This window comes from Schistocerca serialis, chromosome 8, assembly GCF_023864345.2.
Source record: "Schistocerca serialis cubense isolate TAMUIC-IGC-003099 chromosome 8, iqSchSeri2.2, whole genome shotgun sequence".
In the NCBI taxonomy this organism is placed as follows: Eukaryota; Metazoa; Arthropoda; class Insecta; order Orthoptera; family Acrididae; genus Schistocerca; species Schistocerca serialis.
In genome coordinates this window covers 483,485,797-483,500,173 of record NC_064645.1, presented here as the reverse complement: position 1 = coordinate 483,500,173, position 14,377 = coordinate 483,485,797, and positions in this window count along the sequence as shown.

Here is a 14,377-nt window from a genome sequence, read left to right as displayed (position 1 = left end):
CGTCATACAATCCAATATCTGATTTCGGAATCTCTACCTGCCCATGACATAATTTAGTTGAAATCTTCCTGCACCTCCTGGCCTTTTGCAAGCAGACGACCTGCTCTCGTGAATCTGGAACAGAGTACTCACTATTACTAACTGGTATTTACTGCAGAATTCAGTTAGCCTTTCTTCTCTCTAGTTCTTCCTAACGAGCCCATATTCTTCCGTAAACCTTTCTTATACTCCTTCCCCTTCAACCGCATTCCAATCCCCCATGTGTATTAGTTTTTCAACTCCCTTTAAGTACTGTATAAAGTTTTTCAAAACTTGTCAAGGAACAAGAGTGGCAAGATGTGTATAGTGCCGACAATATAGATGATAAATAAAATGCTTTCCATAACACATTTCTCATGCTCTTTGAGAGTTGCTTTCCATTAGAACATTCTAAACAGGGTACTAGCAGTAATGGACAGCCAGGTTGGCTGACTAGTGGGATAAGGATATCATGTAGAACAAAGCGGGAATTATATCAAAATGTTAGAAGTAGTCACAATCAAGCTACAGTAGCCCATTACAAACAGTATTGTAAGGTGCTTAAAAATGTTATTAGCAAGGCAAAAAGTATGTGGTATGCAAATAGAATAGCTAATTCACAGGATAAAATCAAAGCCATATGGTCAGTTGTGAAGGAAGTGTCTGGTCAGCAGCAGAAGGTTGACGATATAAAGTCAGTTTGCAGTAAAAATATTTCTGTTACTGATAAATCAGATATATGTACAGTATTTAACAACCATTTTCTGAGCATTGCTGATGAATTGAATAAAAATTTAGTATCTACAGGAAATCATGTAAATTTCTTAGCAAATGCCTTTCCGAGATTGACGTCTGAAATACTCCTCTGTGATACAGACAAGAGGGAGATTGAGACAATAATCAAATCACTGAAGACTAAGGACTCTCATGGCTATGATGGAGTGTCTAGTGGAATATTAAAGTACTGTGCTGCACATGTTAGCCCTGTATTTAGCCATATTTGTAATTTTTCCTTTAGGAATGGTCAGTTTCCTGAGCGATTAAAGTACTCAGTAGTAAAGCCGCTTTATAAAAAGGGAGAAAGGGATAATGTAGATAATTTTAGACCTATTTCTATGCCGTCAGTGTTTTCAAAAGTTATCGAAAAGGCTGTGTATGTAAGGTTAATTGATCATTTTATATCACACGATTTGCTATCAAATGTACAGCTCGGCTTTAGAAGTCGTTTGACAACTGAAAATGCTATATTCTCTTTTCTCTGTGAGGTACTGGACGGGGTAAACAAAACGTTTTGAACGCTTGGCGTATTTTTTGAATTAACAAAGGCATTTGACTGTGTTGATCACACAATATTGCTCCAGAAGTTGGACCATTACGGAATAAAGGGAGTAGCTCACAGTTGGTTCACCTCTTATTTTAGCAACAGGCAGCAAAAGGTCATTATTCACAATGTTGATAACGGCTGTGATGTGGGATCTGAGTGGGGTACTGTCAAGTGGGGGGTGCCCCAGGGATCGGTGTTGGGGCCGCTCCTGTTCCTTATTTATATAAGTGATATGCCCTCTAGTATTATGGGTAACTCTAAAATATTTCTGTTTGCTGATGACACTAGCTTGGTAGTAAAGGATGTTGTGTGCAACACTGACTCGGTTTCAAGTAGAGCAGTACATGACCTCAGTTCATGGCTTGTAGAAAATAAACTAACGTTAAATCACAGTAAGACTCAGTTTTTACAGTTCCTAACACACAATTCAACAAAACCTGACGTTTTAATCTCACAGAACGGGCATATGATTAGTGAAACTGAACAGTTCAAATTCCTAGGTGTTCAGATAGATCTTGTTCAAAGACTTAATACTGCCATTTTCACTATTCGAACAGTATCAAAAGTGAGTGATATTTCGACACGTAAATTAGTCTACTTTGCTTATTTTCATTCACTTATGTCGTATGGTATTATGTTTTGGGGTAACTCTTCCCATTCTAGAAGGATATTTTTGGCTCAGAAACGGGCGGTTCGGGCAATAAGTGGTGTGAGTTCATGAACCTCTTGTCGACCTATTTTCACGAGTCTGGGTATCTCGACATTGGCCTCTCAATATGTATATTCCTTATTGTCGTTTCTTGTTACCAATATTAGTTTATTTCCAAGAATAAGCAGCTCTCACTCGGTTAATACTCGGCAGAAATCAAACCTTCATTTGGATCGGACTTCTTTAACTCTTGTGCAAAAAGGTGTGCAGCATACTGCTGCATCCATTTTCAATAAGCTGCCACTCGAATTCAAAAATCTTAGCAGTAATCCACGCGCTTTCAAATCGAAACTGAAGAGTTTCCTCATGGGTCACTCCTTCTACTCTGTCGAGGAGTTCCTTGAAAAATTAAGATGATTCTCATTCTATTGCTGATAGTGTTAGCTTAAACTTATGGACTGATTTTCTTTCAGGTTCATGAATATTTATTTTTATCTGTTATTACTTTTTATGTTGTAAGTTCATGTACTGACACGTTCCATGACCTTGGAGATTTGCTCCTCTATTTGGTCCTACGGAACTTGACATTTAAATAAATAAATAAATAAATTCATTATCCTCATATACCTCGTCTACCTCATCACTCTCTGCTTGCGACATCGGCATGTATACCTGAACCATCGTTGTCGGGGATGACTTGCTGCCGATTCTGACAAAAACAACCCTATCATTGGACTGTTCACAGTAACTTACTCTCTGCCCTATCTTCCTATTCATAACGTGTCCTACTCGCATCATGCCACTTTCTGCTGCTGTTGGTATTACCTTATACTCGTCTGACCAGAAATCCTTTTCTTCTTTCCACTTCACTTCTTGACCACCACTTTATCTAGATTGAGCGTTATTATTTGCCTTTTCAGATAGTCTAGCTTCCCTCCCAAGTTCAAACTTCTGAAATTCCACGTCCCGACTTGTAGAACGTTATCCTTTCGTTGGTTACTCAATCTTTTTTTCGTGTTCACGTCCCCCTTGGCAGTCCCATCCTGGAAATCCGAATGGGGAACTACTCCGGAATCTTTTGCCAATGGAGAGATCATCATGATACTTTCTCAGCTTCAGGTCACATGTCCACTTCGTATGCCGGAAGTCATCAGCCGCCGTTGATGATGATTTTTATTCAAAATTTACACAGTGGCTAAGTTCGAACCCAGGAACGAGGTCATTTTGGTCGTTAGGCAGAAACGCTACCCCCAGACAGCTTATGGTACATTGAGGGACTTTTTTGTGTTACATTAGATGCAATGTTGCAGACTTCATTATTCGACAATCCACAAAGATAAGAAAACCCTTTTAACTCGTTCGTGTGACTTTGTTATTAATTTGTTATAGTGTTGTAGAACCTTCGTTCTCCTACCCTGTTACCTGACTCTAGGGAATATCCGTGTGAGACTGGCAGGGAGAAATCGTCTTAGCGGTGTAATACATCAGAAGCCGTTTAACGAACTCACAAACTGCTCCTACCGTAACAACATTGGCAACTCGGCCTCCACAGAAGTAGCGACGAGGTTTTACAAAAGTAGCCATGAGGGTTAACAAAAGGGACTTACCGAGATCACATAGATACGGCTATAATTATATTTAAATATCCACGAGATTCTATGTTTCCTAGAACCAAACCAGTTTTGAGATACCGAATTTATAATTGACATGGATATCATTCGATATGGGTTTGAATAATAAAATAACCTTAATTTCTACTGATACATATACAGATGCTATTATGTTGGAGATATAGATATGCATACATTTGTTTCCAAAGTGAATTTTCACTCAGCAAGCGACTGTATGAAACTTCCTAGCGGATTCAAACAGTGTACCGGATTGGGACTCGGAAGTCTGCAAAGTAGGAGATGAGGTATTACGGAAGTAGGGCTGTAATGAGTGGTCGTGAGTCGTGGTCTGGTAGCTCATTTGGTAGAGCACTTGCCCATGAAAGGCAGAGGTCCTGGGTTCGAGAGCCAGTCCAGTACACAGTTGTAACCTACAATTCATACATTTACTTGTCTGTCCTCTGTGTCAGACGCCATTGACGATAGACTCTGTGTCCGAATACCGGTCGGGCAATTAAAATGTTTTGCATGCATCTCCTGATGCACAGCAAGATGTCTGCTAGCAGATACTCTCTTCACGTAATACTGTGTCTTGATACTTTGTAAGTAGACTTACTAGGGATGCTTGACGTCTGCCTTCAAGTGCAAGCCAGTTCAAGTTTATAAATCCCACGCCATAAACAAAAACTGGTCATATACACTGGTACTAAGATTTTTTTTCCAGACACCTCACAAATTTAGTTTGGGAACTTCATTTTGCGCAGCCCGACCACTTTCTCTACTCAGTCTACTGTTTTTGCTTTTCGACCAGACGTTGACTTCTGCCGGCCTAAATACACAACGTCATCAACTAGTTCTATGGATTCGTTGTCACTCTGTACTTACCAGTATTTTGGATGTTCATGATTTCAGTGGTAACGCAACTGATTTTAAGACACAGTATCACAATTGCTCTGCTAAGTTATTGCATTTATTGTTGAACTTTACATCTATCAAAGACAAGAGCTTACAGTAGAAGACATATGTTGCGTAGTATCAAATATGAAAAATTGATTGTAGCTCTTAAGGTATGCATTTAAGAGCCCATGTTTACAAGGCCTTTTTTCCTTGTTTTGATCCATACTACTACTACCTATGAAAGTTGCCCACCCTACAATCTTAGAAACGACAGTACTGGTACATATATTCCACTGTCGGAAGTATCAGAACGATTTTCGCTTATCTACATCTACATCTACATGGTTACTCTGCAATTAACACTTAAGTGCGTGGCAGAAGGCTCATCGAACCATTTACATACTACTTCTCTACCATTCCACACTCGAATGACGCGTGGGAAAAAGGAACACCTAAATCTTTCCGTTCGAGCTCTGATTTCTCTTATTTTATTATGATTTTTTTATTTGTTCCTACGGAGGTGGGTGTCAACAAAATATTTTCGCATTAGGAAGAGAAAGTTGGTGATCGAAATTTCGTAAACAGATCTCGTCACAAAGAAAACCGCATCCGTTTCAGTGACTGCCACCCCAACTCACGTATCATATCAGTGACAATCTCACACCTATTGCCCGATAACACGAAACGAGCTGCCCTTCTTTGCACTTTTTCGATGTCCTCCGTCTATCCTACCTGGTAAGGATCCCATACTGCACAGCAATATTCCAGCAGAGGACGGACAAGTGTAATGTAGGCTGTCTCTTCAGTGGGTTTGTCGTATCTCCTAAGTGTCCTGCCAACAAAGCGATGTCTTTGTTTCGCCTTCCTCACAATATTATCTATGTGGTCGTTCCAGTTTAAGTTACTCGTAATTATAATTCCTAGGTATTTGGTCGAATTGACAGCCCTTAGATTTGTGCGATTTATCGTATAACCAACATTTATCGGATTTCTTTTAGTACCCATGTAGATGACCTAGCACTTTTCTTTGTTTACTGCCAATTGCCGCTTTTCACACCATACAGAAATTCTCTCTAGATCATTTTCTAATTGGAATTGATCATCTGATGATTTTACTAGACGGTAAATTACAGCGTCATCTGCAAACAATCTGAGGGGGCTGCTCACATTATCACCTAGATCATTTGTACAAAGCAGGAACTGCAGAAGGCCTATGACACTATCTTGCGGAACGCCAGATATCACTTCTGTTCTACTCGATTACTTATCGTCGATCACTACGAACTGTGACCTCTCTGAGAGGAAATCACAAATCCAGTCACACAACTGAGACGATAATCCATAGGCACGCAATCTGACTAATAGTCGCTTGTGAGGAACGGTATCAAAAGCCTTCTGGAAATCTAGGAATATTGAATCAATCTGAGGTCCCTTGTCGACAGCACTCATTACTTCATGAGAATAAAGAGCTAGCTGTGTTTCGCAAGAACGATATTTTCTGAATGCGTGTTGTTTATGTATCAATAAGTCACTTTCTTCAAGGTGATTCATAATGTTCGAGTACAGTATATGCCCCAAACTCCTACTGCAAATTGAGGTCAGTGATATGGGTCTGTAATTCAATGGGTTACTCCTATTTTCTTTCTTGAAATTGGTGTGACCTGTGCTACTTTCCAGTGTTTAGGAATAGACCTTCTGTCAAGTGAGCGGTTGTATATGATTGCTAAGAAAGGCGCTATTGCGTCTGCATACTCTGAAATGAACCTGATTGGTATACCATCTGGACCGGAAGACTTGCCTTTCTTAAGTGAGTTGAGTTCTTTCGCAACACCTAAGATATCTACTTTTAAGTCACTCATGTTAACAGCTGTTCTGGTTTCGAATTCTGGAATATTTACTTTGTCTTCTTTCGTGAAGGAATTAAGGAAAACTGTATTTAGTAACTCCGCTTTAGTGGCACCATCATCAGTAACATTTCCATCGCTATAATGTTAATGATAACAAAAACCTCATCTGCTGTATTATTACACTTTTATTGTGTTACGACGGGTTTCGTTTGTTGAACATCTTCAGGTTGGTAGGTTCTGTTACAGTCATGACATAAATGGCGTGATTGTCGTAGGTTATGTTAAAGACGAAATCCATAAGCACTGATCACAAACATTCTGCTGATCCTCCACCTAGCGCAACTGCCGGCAGAGTTCCATGCGATCCTAAGGGCACTCGATCAGATGAGGCGTCTTCAGAGCAAATAGTTTCTCACCTACTTCGATTCCTCTATTTCTGTGCAATCATTTTGGCACGTGTGCAAAACAGACAAAAAGTTCCTGCTAATTCATGACCAACTGTACTTCCTTCGGCCCTGGGGGAAGTAGGTATCTTTGCCGAGCACACGGGAATCTGGGGACATGAACAGGAAGACCAAGCTTCCAAGGAGACCTGCACAGAACATGATGTGAGACATGGAATGTTTTTTCAGATACCGCTACCAGTCATAAAATTTGTTGACTACTAAATTATTTACTTAGCGACATGTTTCTTGTGTCATCAGGCTGTATTGGAATTACAAAAATATTTAACATAAGTGTATACAGACATCAAAGTTTCGTTACAGGACTGTCGCGATCATCCTGCGGATAGAGAGAGAAAATAACCTAGTACGAGGATATGTCGCTTTGCATGTTGGTCTGTTGTTCATATGAATATTTTTGTAAAGCAGTCACTCACATTGTTCTTACGGCGTGCCATTCTTCTTGTAATGTGCTGCGTTTTTACTTCCGTGGCTGTATAACATTTCTTCACCGTTGTTCACGAACTTCAAAGGGTGACTTTAAAACACAATAACACGAAATAAGTCAGCAGTACAGGAAACAAGATGGCGGTCAAAACAAGGCTAGTTTCAATTTGACTATCGATACGTTGATCCTGATCTTGTCAGTAGCATTTTATTTAAAAAAGCGGATAAAGTGTCACTTGAAGCCTTCCTAAGAGACAATCTCCATTCCTTCCGAACTCACTATCCAAATGTAGACGAGATGTGGCTCAAATTCAAAGGTATAGTAGCAACAGCAATTGAGAGATTCATACCTCATAAATTGGTAAGAGATGGAACTGATCCCCCATGGCACACAAAACCGGTCCGAACGCTGTTTCAGAGGCAACGGAAAAAGCATGCGAAGTTCAGAAGAACGCGAAATCCCGAAGATTGGCTAAAATTTAGAGACGCGCGAAATTTGGCACGGACTTCAATCCGAGATGCCTTTAATGGGTTCCACAACGAAACATTGTCTCGAAATTTGGTAGAAAATCCGAAGAAATTCTGGTCGTATGTAAAGTACACAAGCGGCAAGACGCAGTCAATACCTTCGCTGCGTAGTGCCTATGGTACTGTTACCGACGACTGTGCCGCTAAAGCGGAGTTATTGAACGCAGTTTTCCGAAATTCCTTCACCACGGAAGACGAATGGAATATTCCAGAATTTGAAACACGAACAGCTGCTAGCATGAGTTTCTTAGAAGTAGATACCTTAGGGGTTGCGAAGCAACTCAAATCGCTTGATACGGGCAAGTCTTCAGGTCCAGATTGTATACCGATTAGGTTCCTTTCAGATTACGCAGATACAATAGCTCCCTACTTAGCAATCATATACAACCGCTCGCTCACCGATAGATCTGTACCTACAGATTGGAAAATTGCGCAGGTCGCACCAGTGTTTAAGAAGGGTAGTAGGAGTAATCCATCGAACTACAGACCTATATCATTGACGTCGGTTTGCAGTAGGGTTTTGGAGCATATACTGTATTCAAACATTATGAATCACCTCGAAGGGAACGATCTATTGGTACGTAACCAGCATGGTTTCAGAAAACATCGTTCTTGTGCAACGCAGCTAGCTCTTTATTCGCACGAAGTAATGGCCGCTATCGGCAGGGGGTCTCAAGTTGATTCCGTATTTCTAGATTTCCGGAAAGCTTTTGACACCGTTCCTCACAAGCGACTTCTAATCAGGCTGCGGGCCTATGGGGTATCGTCTCAGTTGTGCGACTGGATTTGTGATTTCCTGTCAGGAGGGTCGCAGTTCGTAGTAATAGACGGCAAATCATCGAGTAAAACAGAAGTGATATAAGGTGTTCCCCAGGGAAGCGTCCTGGGACCTCTGCTGTTCCTGTTCTATATAAATGAACTGGGTGACAATCTGAGCAGTTATCTTAGGTTGTTCGCAGATGATGCTGTAATTTACCATCTAGTAGGGTCATCCGAAGACCAGTATCAGTTGCAAAGCGATTTAGAAAATATTACTGTATGGTGTGGCAGGTGACAGTTGACGCTAAATAACGAAAATTGTGAGGTGATCCACATGAGTTCCAAAAGAAATCCGTTGGAATTCGATTACTCGATAAATAGTACAATTCTCAAGGCCGTCAATTCAACTAAGTACCTGGGTGTTAAAATTACAAACAACTTCAGTTGGAAAGACCACATAGATAATATTGTGGGGAAGGCGAGCCAAAGGTTGCGTTTCATTGGCAGGACACTTAGAATATGCAACAAGTCCACTAAAGAGACAGCTTACACTACACTCGTTCGTCCTCTGTTAGAATATTGCTGCGCGGTGTGGGATCCTTACCAGGTGGGATTGACGGAGGACATCGATAGGGTGCAAAAAAAGGGCAGCTCGTTTTGTATTATCACGTAATAGGGGAGATAGTGTGGCAGATATGATACGCGAGTTGGGCTGGAAGCTATTAAAGCAAAGACGTTTTTCGTCGCGGCGAGATCTATTTACGAAATTTCAGTCACTACCTTTCTCTTCCGAATGCGAAAATATTTTGTTGAGCCCAACCTACATAGGTAGGAATGATCATCAAAATAAAATAAGAGAAATCAGAGCTCGAACAGAAAGGTTTAGGTGTTAGTTTATCCCGCGCGCTGTTCGGGAGTGGAATGGTAGAGAGATAGTGTGATTGTGGTTCGATGAACCCTCTGCCAAGCACTTAAATGTGGATTGCAGAGTAATCATGTAGATGTAGATTTAGATCGTATTCTGCATTTCTTCCAGTCGTATCACTGATGTTGGTTGAGCTAATACATTACAAAATGACCGACTGCGACAATTTTATGATACGAATGAGTATTTATACAGTCATTTGTGTTATAGAACTGCTACAGTCGCTCAGTTTGAAATATATTACGCCAACCAACATCAATAATACGATAGCAAGAAATGCAGAAGGCAATGCTACTGACAACACTAGGATCGACATATCTACAGTCGAATCGAAACTAGCCTTGTTTTGACCGCCATTTTGTTTCCCGCACTGCAGATTTGTTTTGTGTTATCGTGTTGTAAAGTCACCCTTGTGAAGTTCGTAAACAATGGCGAAGGAATCCAAAAGAGCCATGGAAATAGCGATACCTCAGCAAACCACAAGAAGAACTCTATGCCACAAGACCAGAGCTCGTGAGCGTTTTATTAAAGTTTTCATATGAACAACAGACCAATATACAAAGTGACATCGCCTCATAATCTCTCTCCCCATAGGAGGATCACAACAGTCATGTAAATAAATTGGAATATCTGTATACACTTATGCTAAACATTTTTGTAATGCTTATATAGCCTGATGATGAGGTAATCCCTCGAAGCACGTCGCTAAATAAATAATTTGGTAATCAAATTTTAGCATCGTGCTCTGGTGAGAGGATCCGCCAGTCTGTGTTGCCTGTGGGATACAAATCATTGTACGCCACATTTTAATTCCGGGCGTTTTGTACTGTGATAAGAGGGCGGAAGCAAATTTAGTTGGGGATCTGCCCTCTATTTTAGCTGTTGACGAGACGAGTGTGGTAAAAGTTTTAAAACTGTGTGAAGTGTCTCGACTCTGGCCTAAGCTTTTAGGGTGGAGATCTTAATGCGTCACAGAGTGGCTGGTTCGTATTGGAGAGGTCAGGCTGCCACAGCTGACTGTTTTTACTCATTTTGCTGTCTTAGATCTGACAGCGCGATTTTCGTTGTCGTGTGTGATTTTCCTATTTGCGGCCTCTATCATTCTCTGTTCTGCTTGTACGACAAGCTGCAGGGACGGATTGTTGACTGGAAGTGGAGAGAAAAAGGACATATGAACATGTGTCCAGAAATGTCATCGTTGCCACTGTACATGGCGCTGACAAATGGAAATGCCTCTGATGACGTGCCGTGTGCTCCTTGTGTGTTTCAGGCTGTGTGATTGACGTAGCGTACTGTTAGCAGCAGAATGATCCGGTATCCATGTCGGGAACAAGCCGAGATGGTGTTTGTGTATGGCCAAGTAGATGGAAACGGTCTAGAGGCAGCACGGCTATACCAAAACGAGTACCCTCACAGACACCTACCACATCAAGCCTGTTTTGGGCGTTTGTGTGATCATGGATCCTTTGAGACAGACGAATGTGCAGGGAGGCGGCGGACCGTGCGTGCACCAGATTTGGATGACCGGTTTCTACAGGGTACTGAGATGAACCTGAATACAAGCGCCAGGCAAGTGGTCCGCCAATATGGTGTAAGCTAAAAACCTGCCACTATAACTATCACCTGCACCGAGTGCAAGGATTATCAGCAGCGTATTTCCCTCTACGGAAAGGATTTTGTCGATGGTTTGTGCACCAGATCATCACAATTACGGGATTTCTATCATCAATCCTCTTTACCGATGAAGCAACCTTTACCAGAACTCGCATCATCTATCTGCATAATCATCATTTGTGAGCTACAGACTGCCCTAGGTGCGTGGTTGAGGCATCGCATCAACATCGGTTCAGCATCAGTGTGTGGGCAGGGATTCTTGGATCGTTTATTATTCCACAACACCTTGACGTGGGAACAAATCTGCGCTTCCTGCATAATACTCTGCCTGCACTGCCTTTGCCAATACTACAGGTCATCTGGTTTCTGCATGACGGAGCACCATCCCCTTTCTCCATTACAGTTTTTAATATTTTTTTTGTGGGATCTGAAATTTATAAACCTCTCCCACACCGGCCTGAATTAACTTCACTGATCAGGATGGTAAAAAACATGCGTATATTAAGGGAATTTTCATTCACAAAGCAGGCTTAACACATTCACACAGTTCAATACTGTTATACCCTGATTAAATTGAGCTTAACTTAAATTCCATACGGCAATGAAGCAATTTCGAAGTCTCGGTGCGACGAAAATTATCAGTCGATCTCCTGAAAACATTTGTAATAATTATTAACTTTCGGTGATCACATGGGGAAGACCGGAGATCTGATGGTGAGACCGTCTTAGCCTATTTATTAAAAGTAATAAACTGGATATCTTGAGCATACAAAACGGCAGGTTCGTCCAGTGTAAATCAGACGTTCCCCACTGATCCCGTGCAACACAGCGTAGTAAGCAGACACTGTCAATAATGATCAGTTAAATAATACGCGAACACACTTACTTTAGTTTAGTTCATGTATTAAATTCCTTCTCATACAGAATCTCATCAAGATGGCGACTAGCTCAACAGTACATACATATACATCTTCGTTCTTTCACGGCTAATCGGCAAGATCTGAATCCTTCTTTTCATAAGAGAAAACATAGATAGCAGAGAAGCTATTCCATGGAGTAAATGCACGCTCCAAGGAATAATAGGGCTTGAAACTACTTTGCATTGATAATCATCGTATATTGAAGTTTAGGAATCGGTAAGATAAGAAGAGATATTTCGAGATATGTACTGAGTTATATAATTTATAAAAATTTCTGAAAATATCGCGGAGAGACCGCTTCAAGAGACATTACAAGTTCCCCGACATTTCAACAACATTTTCCCCAGACGTTGGCTAGCACGCGGGGGCCTTGTAGCATGGCCCGATATATCACCAGACTTAAACCTCCTGAATTTTTACCTCATGGAGCATCTGAAAAGCGTCGTGTGTGCTGAACCAGCTCCTGATGTGTAGAACCTTCAATAGCGCGTTCATGACGCCTGTGACGCTATTCGGAGAGACACCGGTACGTGCGAAAGAGTGCGGCAGTCCATGATGCGACGTGTGAACTCGTCCACTGAATCCCATGGAGGCTACTTTGAATATCTTCTGTGATGTGGATGCGACACTTGTTCATAGGATCATTTTTCCTCCACTTCCCTGCAGTTTGTCCTTTTTATTCATGCTTACCCTGCATAAAGTGGTTGGCGTGGTTTGCTTTCAGTCTGTAATTACTATTTTCATGTAACATTCATGGACTGTCGATAATGTAATGATACGTATTTCAGTTTCTTTCTCGTGAGTACTTAAATATAGGCGGAATAAACAGATCGCTGTTCCTCATCGAGTGGTACGTAGTGAGGACGAGCTGACAGCGGTGAGCACCGCGCCACGGCAGAAGTGCATCGGGACAGCGCAGGGCAGGACTAATGTAAGCTGCTGCAGCCCTGCGGAATTAACGTCGGAGCGCCCTACACTTGTCGCGGCTTCTGTGGCCGCCAATCAGCTTAGCGCCGGTGCGGCTTTAGCCGCGGCCACTCGCCCGCGGCCGACTGATTGATGCCTGCGAAGGCTCTCCCTGCTGCTGCTGCTGCCTGCCCCTGGCTCGTTATACTGCCCCGCCATGCCCCTTTGCACTCGCTTCAGCTGATCGCCACATCCAATAAATATTGTTCGAACGCCACAATCAGTTTAGCTGCAATAGTCTTGCAACCCATAACGTTTCCCCCGCTTCAAAACACGTTGTAAGGTGGAAAATCAGTAACGGGATAAGTCTCTTTTTTTTTTCTTTAGTTAGACCTGAAAAACCAAACTAAGTGCCGTTGACAACCCGAAAAGCGGGCTAACACCCAAATCTCCAGGTGCAGACACCCAGATCGGTACCAAACGCTGTACGTCGATAGAACATCAACCAAAACACCGATGTAGTTCGTGCTGTATTCTGTCGTCCATCAGAACGGACGTAAACGTTAATTAAAAGTAACACCAGAACTACGTAACACAGGAAAAGCATGACTTTGAGTAGGTAATTTGTGTAGTTTCCGTGGGGAAGTTGGTAGAGTCTTAAATCGTCAAACCAGGGGTCCTCGCTTCAAAACCTAATGCGTGGCGATCTTTTTCTGTTTTATACGTCAAAGAGTTATGTGGGACTAATAACGCTCCGCAAGTGTGATGCAACTGTTTCTTTATTCTACCGTTCCTATTTTTTATGTTTACTCTGTGGAACTACAAATGAACTTCCTGCTTCATCAAGTGTGACGTCTTTTCAGTCGCACAGGCCCAAAAAAACAACACTCCTGTCCATACAAACGTACTCTACAGGTTTACTACTTTCAATTAACGAAGTGAAAGCAAACTGCCAAAAGAACATTGCTACAAACTCCGAAAAGTCCTTTTAAACGTCAGGAAAATGCTCTCCCATACAACAGTGTCACGCGTAAACAGTTACAAAAAAAAAATTGTCGTCAGTTTGGTTTGAACGCAGGACCTCACCTTCTACTAACTCATCCACGCGAGATCTACAAAGCAATTATTCACACATACGCTGTTACTGTCGTCCGTCGTTCTGGTGTTACTTTGAATTACGTTTTACGCATGTTCTACTGGACGATATCACATATCACTAACTAAATCGGAGTTTTGGTTGATACTCTATCGACGTACAACGTTTACTACCGATCTGAGGGCCTGACATCTGCAGATTTGGATGGAAGCTCTACGCTCATTTCTAGTATAGCAAAGACAGTTGCACTCGCGGTACAAGATAGATCGGGAGAATGAGGACAGGCAAAAGCTAGTAGAGATTCGTGCTGCTGTAAAAAGAGCGATGTGCGAAGCATCCAACCACTACCATCGTCATACCTTAGCAAAAGATCTTGCTGAAAACCCAAGGAAAT